Source organism: Mobula birostris, chromosome 7 (genome assembly GCF_030028105.1).
Source record: "Mobula birostris isolate sMobBir1 chromosome 7, sMobBir1.hap1, whole genome shotgun sequence".
NCBI classification, from domain to species: Eukaryota; Metazoa; Chordata; class Chondrichthyes; order Myliobatiformes; family Myliobatidae; genus Mobula; species Mobula birostris.
In genome coordinates, this window is record NC_092376.1 from 57,646,656 (window position 1) to 57,657,441 (window position 10,786).

A 10,786-nucleotide genomic window follows, 5' to 3' on the forward strand; every position below is an offset into this window, starting at 1 on the left:
TGAGAGATTGTTTAGTTTATGGAATCTTACAAAAATTATTCAAAAACGGCTCCTAACTCAAGCAAGATATACATTTACAAGTGCAGCTGAAATGGCTGTATCAATGCAAACAGCAGCCAGAGATGCAATTGAGTTGAAGTCAGTAACAAAAGTGAGTGTGAGCAAAATTGTAACGTCTACATAGAAACTGACCTGGTAAAGATATTGTGTTACCATTGTTGCAGGGGCTTTCATGAACCAGATCAATGCAGATTTAAAGGTGAAAATTGCAGAAAATACAACAAAGGAGGACACATACAAAGAGCATGTTCGGCAGATTAAAATAAATGGACTGCATAGGGATGAGAAAAAGAGAAAAAATCAAGTTGCAGTTTCAAAAAAAGCACTAATCTGCATGCTGTTGAGAAATCTGATAATGATGAGAGTGACACAGTACTGAGTAGCTTTGAGATTTATAATATGAAAAATAACAAAAGACAAGCAAATGGCTTACAACAGGAGTGAACAGCAAATTAATTAAAAGTGAATTGGACACTGGCTCAGCTGTTTCAGTCATTCCACAAAATTAGTTTAAATCCATTTCAAAGATATTAAACTGAAGCTTGCATATATCCGTCTAAGAATTTATATCGGAGAAAGATAACTTCTGTGGGAATGACATTTGTAACAGTGAAATACAACAACCAACAAGCCATATTAGTCTTGTATGTGGTAAGGTCAGCATTTTGGTGTCATGATTGGCTGAGACAACTACAACTTGATTGAAGATCTATTCACCATTTGCATGCCACATCCCCTACAATTGATTCAAATGAAAGCAATTTCAGAAAGGTACTGTTATGATGCCACACAGTGGTCATGGATGGTATTGGAAAATCCAAACATATCAATGGTAAAGTAATGTTAAATGAAAATGTCACACCCAAGTTTTACAAAGCCCAAACAACAGGAATTCTGCAGATGCTGGAAATTCAAGCAACACACATAAAAGTGCCTAGTGAACGCAGCAGGCCAGACAGCATCTCTAGGACGAGGTACAGTTGACGCTTCAGGCCGAGACCCTTCGTCAGGACTAACTGAAGGAAGAGTGAGTAAGGGATTTGAAAGTTGGAGGGGGAGGGGGAGATCCAAAATGATAGGAGAAGACAGGAGGGGGAGGGATGGAGCCAAGAGCTGGACAGGTGATAGGCAAAAGGAATACGAGAGGATCATGGGACAGGAGGTCTGGGAAGAAAGACAAGGGGGGCGGGGGGACCCAGAGGATGGGCAAGGGGTATATTCAGAGGGACAGAGGGAGAAAAAGGAGAGTGAGAGAAAGAATGTGTGTATAAAAATAAGTAACAGATGGGGTCCCACCACTAAGCACATCTTTCCCTCCCCCCCTCCCCCCGCATTCCGCAGGGATCGCTCTCTGTGCGACTCCCTTGTCCATTCGTCCCCCCCCATCCCTCCCCACTGATCTCCCTCCTGGCACTTATCCATGTAAGCAGAACAAGTGCTACACATGCCCTTACACTTCCTCCTTTACCACCATTCAGGACCCCAAGCAGTCCTTCCAGGTGAGGCAACACTTCACCTGTGAGTCGACTGGGGTGATATACTGCTTCCGGTGCTCCCGATGTGGCCTTTTATATATTGGCGAGACCCGACGCAGACTGGGAGACCGCTTTGCTGAACACCTACGCTCTGTCCGCCAGAGAAAGCAGGATCTCCCAGTGGCCACACATTTTAATTCCACATCCCATTCCCATTCTGACATGTCTATCCACGGCCTCCTCTACTGTAAAGATGAAGCCACACTCAGGTTGGAGGAACAACACCTTATATTCCGTCTGGGTAGCCTCCAACCTGATGGCATGAACATCGACTTCTCTAACTTCCGCTAATGCCCCACCTCTCCCTCGTACCCCATCTGTTACTTATTTTTATACACACATTCTTTCTCTCACTCTCCTTTTTCTCCCTCTGTCCCTCTGAATATACCCCTTGCCCATCCTCTGGGTCCCCCCCCCCTTGTCTTTCTTCCCGGACCTCCTGTCCCATGATCCTCTCGTATCCCTTTTGCCTATCACCTGTCCAGCTCTTGGCTCCATCTCTCCCCCTCCTGTGTTCTCCTATCATTTTGGATCTCCCCCTCCCCCTCCAACTTTCAAATCCCTTAATCACTCTTCCTTCAGTTAGTCCTGACGAAGGGTCTCGGCCTGAAACGTCGACTGTACCTCTTCCTAGAGATGCTGCCCAGCCTGCTGCGTTCACCAGCAACTTTTGTGTGTGTTGTGTTTACAAAGCCCGCCCAGTTCCTTATACCATCTGTGATAAGGTAGCCAGAGAGATAGATCAGGCTGTAATATGCTTATTTTAGAAGAAGGCTCTGCACCTGCACTCTGGCAGAAAGCTATTGATCAGGTGATGCAAGGCTACTCAACCACTCAGTGAAAACTTGATAACATCATTGTACCGGTAAGGATGACAAAGAACATCTCCAAAATCTTAAGACAGTGTTAAAAAGATTAGAAGATCATGGTCTCAGAGCATAACGCAACAAGTGTGAATTCTTTAAATCAACCATCGCTTGCTGTGGTCACATCATTGATGCACAAGTATTACACAAGAGTGTTGAGAAATTTTACGCCAAGGTGTATGCCCCAAGGCCAAGGATGTGTCACAGTTGTGGTCCTATTTAGGATTACTATAACAGGTCCCTGACAAACCCCGATAATGCACTCCTCTCTTTGAACTTATTACTACAGTTTGGGAAGAAATGGCAATGGACAAAGCAGTGTGAGGTGGCTTTCCAAAAGGTAAAGGAAATGGTGATGGCAGAAAATGTACTCACACATTATAATTCACGCTGTCCAGTGAAGCTTACCAGTGATATCTCACCTTATGGTATAGGTGCAGTTATGTCACATATTATGAGTAATAGAAGTGAACACCCCATAGTCTTTGCATTACGTTCCCTTACCATTGCACAGAAGAGTTAAGCACAGGTTGACAGAGAGAGACCTTGAATCTGGTTTGGGGTATAAAACGTTTCAACCAGTACCTGTATGGGAGAGAATTTACCCTCATTACTGATCAACAACCACTGGTGTCCATTTTCAATCCACTAACAGCAGCAGCACAAATGCCTAGACGGCACTGTTTCTTCTAATACACAATTACAAAATCAAATTCAAGAGGACAACAAATCATGGAAATGCTGGTAGAGTATCTTGGAGAAGGGAGAACCACTTCGTGAAGTCCCAGAACTTCTACAACCACCACAGAGGAGGCTCCAGAACCTGAGATTGTTTCACAGCCATAAGCCTCACCTGCCAAGCAGAGTGATCTCCCTTGTCAGGAATGACAAGGTTATCCCAGAAGAGAAAGGAAGACTCCATAGAGATTTAATCATTAGGCCTGAATGGGACAATTTATGATTTACTAAGCTGTGGATGTTTCTGTAGTAATTGTATTATATAGTATACTGTATATACAGTGGGTATGTATATGTTGAGTTGCATTCTATATTGAGTTGGAGTTTATAGCTAAGCAGGGAGGAGTGTTGTGTACTTCAATAATATTTGAGTAATATTGTAAATAAATTGATTAAACCTTCTTTGTTGTTTATATAATTATTTATGTGTTTTATATATAAAAGTACGTGAATGGCATATGTCATTACACCACCATTGCAGAAGTGCATGTATCGCTTAAAGTAAAAACAAAATTAGACATGCTATTCCTGGCTCCGTGTTTTTATTTTGGTTAGTTTCATGTTTTGGATTTACAAAACATAACACTTCCAAAACCCCTTTACCTCTTTATTCCTCTCTCATCTGAGATACTTATTAAAAATGTTGAGAGATCAGCCTCTACATGGTAACATCATTCATTCCAACTTCCTTTCTGTTGCACACTTGCCTAAGTGGACATGATTATCCTGGAATTCTCTTCCTAAATCCATGCTGGAGCAGTAACATCACAAAGGATACAGCACTTTAAGTAAAAATATGCCATTACATTCTCAAGATAACAGTTATCAAGAGGTACTTAAAGTAATAAAGCAAAAATGTGTTATTGATTGCATATAGTAAAAGATATTTACATATAATCCTCTTCTGAAATCTCATTCCAATGAAGATGGTGGAATTGAACTGCAGAAGCAAATTACAGCAACATATACCACTGTGTTGAATATTTTACTATGCAATCAGTAAAAAAAAACTATAGAATGCACAACACCAACGTTGAGCCAGAATACAACCTTCTTGCTACAACTCTTCATTTGACTTTTAAACGTGTAATTGTGGTTTTGCCTTTAAATGTGTCTACTTTACTTGCCTATGTGATTGACATTCTTAACTCACTTCGGGTAAATAAATTAATATTGTTTGATTTGGTTATTCCTTATGTTCTTAACTCACTTTGGGTAAATTAATTAATATTGTTTAATTTTGTTGTTCCTTATACAATGATTGACCTTTGGTTTTGGACTTCATCCATGTTACAAGTATTTTACCTTCATTTTCATTGAAGCTTTTCATTGCCTTAAACACTTTGGTCTGGCTACTCTTCACTTCAGTATTTTTTTCTGGAGCAAATAGCTCATCGTTTTGCTACACTTATGAGTTATTTTACACCTAGTTTTCTAAGGCAGCATCAAGAGAAAAGAAGTTATAATGAGTGGTTTGGGTCGATAATCTTTTGTCAGAATAGAAACATACAGTTTATAGAAGTTGAAAAAGGCACAAACTACTGTAGAAAAGGGCTGTGTAGCCATCATGATAGAATCAGACTACCTCCACATTAGGATTCTGTCCTTACTCCTTTGCTGAACCTCTAACAGTTTTGTCTTCAAGTGTTTATCTAATTCCCTCTTGAAAGTTGTTATTGATTCTGCTTCAATAGCTACTTGTGGTAATGCATTACATAGTCTAATAATCTGTTGCCAAAACAAAAAGCTTTTGTTTTTCTTTTTAACCTTGCAGAACTAAACCTAAGTTTAAGCTGTTGAAAACCCACAGAGACCATCCCAATAATCAATTGGTCATGCATTTGGTTAAGTAATGTTTCTACCAGGGAATTGATAAAACCAGCAGGATCACATCTGTTTTTCAATGGACATGGAAGTATAACAAGTCTATTCTATATTGAAGAAACCAATGTATGCACCATATCCCATGGCATGTACCTCTTCCATAGTATATGGTTGCCCTCAGTGAGCTGATCCATGTAAACGTACTTTCTCACCAGGGGAAGGAAATATGCAAGTATTCATTTCAGACTAACTTTAAGGATGGCTTTACATTATTTACTACATGTAACAACTTTGCCTGGCAACTATAACCTTCACTTTACATTGATGTTAAGTCAAAAGTGCATTGTATTGATTAGGAACATATAAGGCATTTCACGGAATATGGCTTGATTTAAACCAAATGGCTTTTTTTTTTGTCATGCAAGCTACCAGGTAACAATGATGAACTTTCTCAGCAGTAATAGTACATTCACACCAAAATTTGTGGCATTGTTGTGAATAAGGTAAAAATGTTATTAAAGTACCTCACATTTAATGTCACATTTCTGAACTGGTAGCTACAGTGCAAATGTGTACTGATGATTTTATACAAACAATGTGTGAACAAAACAGTAAAGATTCTAAAGATTCTGTTTGAAAGAACATAGCAAAGGGGACAAAATTGGAAATATTTGGGAATACTGTGCAAGATTAATTGTGTTTATTTTAATACATTGCAGAATGGACATAATATTTATCCCCTTCCCTCCATTATTATTATTTCAGTGACCAGTCCTACCTAATTATACTGTTAATAGCATTGATACATAACCACAGACTCATCTTTAGGAATAGACAGCAAGCTGAATAATGCTAACTGAAATAATTAAGAATCTCTTAAAAGAGGGGTGCTGTAGGGCTGGAACCCATGAAGGTTATGCCATGTCTTTTGAGTTACCAGAAGAGGTAACAGTGACACCCAGAATTTCAAACAGAAGACATTGGTGGGAGTGTAAGAGAGGTACTTGTTCTGCAAAGTACCAGGTATTCCTCCAGTCAAATACTAGGTTGACAATGGAGAAAATTGCATTCAAGATCAAACTGACAACTCATCCCAAGGTACCACAATGCTAGCGTGGGGCAGCATGTTAATGTAGTGATTAGCACAACACTTTACAGTACCAGTGACTCGAGTTCCATTCCTGTCACATTTTGTACATTCTCCCCATGACTGCGTGGATTTCCTCTGGGTGCTCCAGTTTCCTCCCACTGTCCCAAGATGTACCAGTTGGTAGGTTAATTGATCATTGTAAGTTGTTGTGTGATTAGTCTAGGATTGAATCAGGAGATTGTTGGGCCTTTTGTATCTCAATCAATAAATAAATACAGATGTTGAGCAGGGAGAAGTTCGATAGCCTCACGTGTGAGATCAAGGTTTGAAAATACATTTTCAAATCCCACTTCCCAGCAATTCCTCCACTGGTTAAATATCAAAGTGAACATTAGTTTTATGATCATATGCACAAGGTCATGTATGTCCACGTGAAAGGAAAAACTTTCCTGCAGTAGCATCAGATCAGCAACATGCACAAGGAAAGCATCAAAGATACTCAATTTTTACAAAAAGGAGCATCATTAGAACAAAATAAGAATGAAGTCCATTGTAGTGCAATGTGGTGAAAGTAGTCATAACATTGCTATTAATGAGGAAGTGATTAGGGTAGTGCAGGTTGGTTCAATGGTTCAAGAACTGTATTGTTGAAAGGAAGTCGCTATTCTTAAATTTGGTCATGTGGGACTTCAAACTTCTATACCTACTGCCTGATAGTAGCTGCAAGGAGATGGATTGGACAAGATGGTGGTAATCTTTGAAGACAGATGTTGCTTTCTAGAAACAGTACCTCATGTAGATACTACTGATGATGGGGACAGATGTCAGTGATGTATTGGATTGAGTTCACTACTCTCTTCAGCTTCTGATGTCCCTGTACTTTTGATTTGCTACACCAAATAATAATGCAACTAGTCAGAATACTTCCAAAAATACATCTGAAGATGTTTGTGAGAGCTTTCAGTGACAAGCCAAACCTCCCAAATCTTCTAAGAAAATAAAAATGCTGACATGTCTTCCTTGTTATTGCCTTTATGTGATAGGCCCTAGACACATCACCCAAAAGACCACACTCTTACTGACCACCTGAAAACAATATATACTTTATTTGCCCTATGAAGCCTTTGCACTTCCCTTCTTTTGCAGAGTAGCTGACGCATCACCAAAACCACTAATAGCAACCCAGCAGGGACATACATTAATTCAATTGTTCTAAATAAATAAGCAAAGGAGCTTAAAGATTGTTGTATACCTTCTGTCATAACCATAGTTTGAAAAGTTAACGCTGGGTCATGTTTTGATGTGGTGTTTTGGAGCCACACAGAGAATGAAGGTAAGAACTCCAGTGGAAAGACAAATGTGTTCACTGGAAGTGCAAAAGATGGAATGAACCAGGCTCTGTCCAGCCAGGAAGGAAACACTGAATCTATTTTCTCTGTCTTTTTACCCTCCTTCTCCACCCTGCCTTCTCCTCCCCACCCACTCTCTCCCACCCACTCTCTCCCACCCACTCCTCCCCACCCACTCTCTTTGGATTATCCTTCACCTTGACTGCCAAGGCAACCTCATGTCTTCTTTTTGCCCTCCTGATTTCTTTCTTAAGTATTTTCTTGCACTTCTTATACTTCTCAAGCACCTGATTTACCCCCTGTTTCCTATACATTTCATACAACTCCCTCTTCTTCTTTATCAGAGTTGCAATATCCCTTGAGAACCAAGGTTCCTTATTCCTATTCAATTTGCCTTTAATTCTGACAGGAACACACAAACTCTGCACTCTCAAAATTTCCCCTTTGAAGGCTTCCCACCTACCAATCACATCTTTGCCAGAGAACAACCTGTCTCAATCCACGCTTTTTAGATCCTTTCTCATTTCTTCAAATTTGGCCTTCTTCCAGTTCAGAACCTCAACCCTAGGACCAGATCTATCTTTGTCCATGATCAAATTGAAACTAATGGTGTTATGATCACTGGAACCAAAGTACTCCCCTACACAGACGTCCGTCACTTGCCCTAATTCATTTCCTAACAGGAGATCCAATATTGCATCCCCTCTAGTTGGTCCCTCTATATACTCATTTAGAAAACATTCCTGAACACATTTTACAAACTCTAAACCATCTAGACCCCTAACAGTATGGAAGTCCCAAACAATGTATGGAAAATTAAAATGCCCTACCACCACAACTTTATGGTTCCTGCAGTTGCCTGCTATCTCTCTGCAGATTTGCTCTTCCAAGTCTCGTTGACTATTGGGTGGTCTGTAATACAATCCCACTAATGTGGCCATACCTTTCCTGTTTCTCATCTCCACCCATAAGGACTCAGTAGACAAGCCCTCTAATCTGTCCTGCCTGAACACTGCTGTAATATTTTCCCTAACAAGCAATGCTACTCGCCCACCTTTCATTCCTCTGCCTCGATCACATCTGAAACGTCGGAACCCTGGAATATTAAGCTGCCAGTCCTGCCCCTCCTATAGCCAAGTTTCACTAATTGCTACAACATCATAATTCCACGTGTCAATCCACACCCTCAACTCGTCCTCCTTCCCCGCAATACTCCTAGCATTGAAATATATACACCTCAGAAGATTTTTACCACCACTCAACCTTTCTATCAGCGGATTTGCTTAAACTTTCAATATCATTTATTTTCACCCCAGCCACACTGTCAGCTCTGGCACTCTGGTTCCCATCTCCTGCAAATCTAGTTTAAAGCCTCCCCAATAGCACTAACAAACCTCCCTGAAAGGATATTGGTCCCCCTGTGGTTCAAGTGTAACCCGTCTCTCTTGTACAGGTCCCACCTGCCCCAGAAGAGGTCCCAATGATCCTGAAATCTGAAACCCTGCCCCCTACACCAGTTCCTCAGCCACTTGTTCCTCCTCCAGAGCATCCTATTCCTACCCTCACTGGCACCTAGCACAGGTAACAATCCTGAGATTACCACCCTTGAGGTCCTGCTTTTCAACTTCCTACCAAGCTCTCTATACTCACTGCCCAGGACCTGCTCACTCTTCCTTGCTATGTCATTGGTGCCTATGTGCACCACGACATCTGGCTGGTCACCCTCCCACTTCAGAATGTCATGCAATCGATCAGAGACATCCTTGACCCTGGCACCTGGGAGGCAACAAACCATCCTGGATTCTCTGTCACGTCCACAGAACCTTCTATCTGCACCTCTAACTATCGAGTCCCCTATCACTACCGCTCAGTTACCGCTCAATACATCACAGAATTGTTTTCATTTTACAATCCCGTTCAAGCTCTCAGTTCTTCTTCTGCCAGACTCTTAAATTTAAGCAATCTCACTCAAAAGATAATTGGCAGGTCAGATTTTTTTTGAACTATGCAATCCTAAACTGTGGAATTTAATGCCTCAAACAATAAAGGATGCAGACTCAGCTGACACTTTTAAACATCAGCTCAAAACCTATTTATTTAACCTTGCTTTGAACTAATTTTAATCTTTCATTTTTATGTTTACTTTTATTTTAAAAAATTTTTATATTATTTTTATGTTTGCACTTTATCCCATTGTAAAGCGCTTTGAACTATATTATTTGTATGAAAAGTGCTTTATAAATAAATCATTATTATCATTTCTATACTTGTTTTCCTCCCAACCAATCTCATTTCACAAATATTCTGCTCTTCTCGTTTCACCTGCATCTCCCCCTCATACTCCACCACTTCACATTCCTTTGTGCCTGCTCTTTCCATTCCTCCTGCTCCTCATGCATGATCCCTGCCCCCTCCTCCTCCACCTCCTGCTTCTGGAGCTTCTGAAATGTGCTGCGCTGACAAGGTGTGCGGAAAAGAAGTATGCATAAATGCTGCCTTTTACACACCAGAATTCCTCCTTCCATGTGGAAAACCAAATAGAGGCATCATTTCACAACACTGTGTGGAACACTGGAACTGCCTTGCAAGTGGAATACGCACTAGCTGCATTGTTGGGTCCAAATCAATATAATTAGCATCAATTTAATAACCTACCTGCCTGCCATGCATCTTTACAGTATGCGAGTGTGCCATTCAGAGCACCATGTCTTCCAACATGGAGAATTACACTTCAAATATGGGCATGCACAGTAGGTGATGCATCAAATTCAAAACAAAACGGCATCAAAGGAAATCTCCCCCACCTCCAAACAATAGGTGCCATGAGGGCAAACTTCACAGCCAATATCACTGGTTGACAGAAATCAAGTTTTGCTATACTGTCTTCTGATCTCACTTAATTGCAGCTTTGTAGAGAGTGTATTCAAAGATCCCTGTGTTTTTATGATAAAAACATTATTACATTAAATCAGCTGCCTTTGATGTACAGCACTTGTAGACCACCTGTAGCTTTGAAAAATAAAGTCATATGATAGATTCTGTGAAAATGAAGAGGATGCTACATCACTCTGATGTAGAGCCTGAAAGAAAATAAAACACGTATAACAATGTTTCATATTCAAGCTTTCATTAATTTACCTTTTATTTTGATCAAGAGGAGGTTTGAGAAAATTGTTCTCACATCTTAGATGCTTTTCATGAGAGTACTTTCAAAGAAAATGTCTCTTTTTTTATATTGCTGTGTTCTTTGATGCAACAGCAAAATCCAATCATCTAACAGCAAGAACTGCAGCTTCTACTTTCACAATTAAGGCACAAGGTTCA